This window comes from Bison bison, unplaced genomic scaffold, assembly GCF_000754665.1.
Source record: "Bison bison bison isolate TAMUID 2011002044 unplaced genomic scaffold, Bison_UMD1.0 scf7180017863546, whole genome shotgun sequence".
In the NCBI taxonomy this organism is placed as follows: Eukaryota; Metazoa; Chordata; class Mammalia; order Artiodactyla; family Bovidae; genus Bison; species Bison bison.
This window is the reverse complement of record NW_011494118.1, coordinates 13,275-13,973: the sequence shown is the minus strand read 5'-3', so window position 1 is coordinate 13,973 and position 699 is coordinate 13,275. Positions and strand designations below refer to the sequence as shown.

Below are 699 nucleotides of genomic sequence, written 5' to 3'. Positions count from 1 at the left end.
TCATAACTCGTTGTGCTCAGTGGTGCCCTCCAAACTCCAAATGTGTTGATGCCAACACCTGTCGCTGCATTCCAGGATTCACATCTTCAACTGGGGAAGTCATCACCAGCCGCTCAGAGACTTGTGATGGTACAGAGGCTTGGGAGTGGCATTAACTTGTGGGTGGCATATGCTTGGGGGTGGTATATAGAGATTGTGGGAGGACACAATGGGACCTCCAGAGCCCTCAGCCATTGGAGCAGCTCAAAAGTATTTTAACAAGCGTAACATAAAAGTGACAGCACAGGAAAGTATGAGGGGACTGGGTAATCTTGTTTTCATGATCAGTTGGAAGAGGGCTGAGAGCCAACACACAGAGCTGGGCTACGACACAGGCTCTTTGACAGTTAGGAAGTTGTCTTCCTCTCTGTGGATTATTTGCTAGTTTGTAAACCAGAGGTAGTCGTACCTACCCCATATGGATGAACTTAGATTTAATATTTACCTTAGTTAAGAAAAGCTAAAGTTTCAGTTCAGTTCAATTCAGTTGCTCAGTCATGTCCAACTCTTTGCGAACCCATGAACCACAGCATGCCAGGCCTCCTTGTCCATCACCAACTGCCAGAGTCCACCCAAATCTATGTCCATTGAGTCAGTGATGCCACCCAACCATCTCATCCTCTGCCGTCCCCTTCTCCTCCTGCCCTCAATCTTTCCCAG

At 47.6% G+C, this 699-nt stretch overlaps 1 protein-coding gene across 1 annotated transcript in view; it reads left to right on the top strand.

Annotated features, from left to right (window-relative positions):
- Positions 1 to 6: 6 nt before the first annotated feature.
- The window catches only part of LOC104983871 (EGF-like module-containing mucin-like hormone receptor-like 2), a 9,736-nt gene continuing 9,043 nt past the window's right edge, over positions 7 to 699 (top strand). Inside the window, exon 1 of the mRNA XM_010833393.1 lies at positions 7 to 129. The gene's annotated coding sequence lies outside the window, so the exon portion shown is untranslated. The remainder of the gene's footprint in view (positions 130 to 699) is intronic.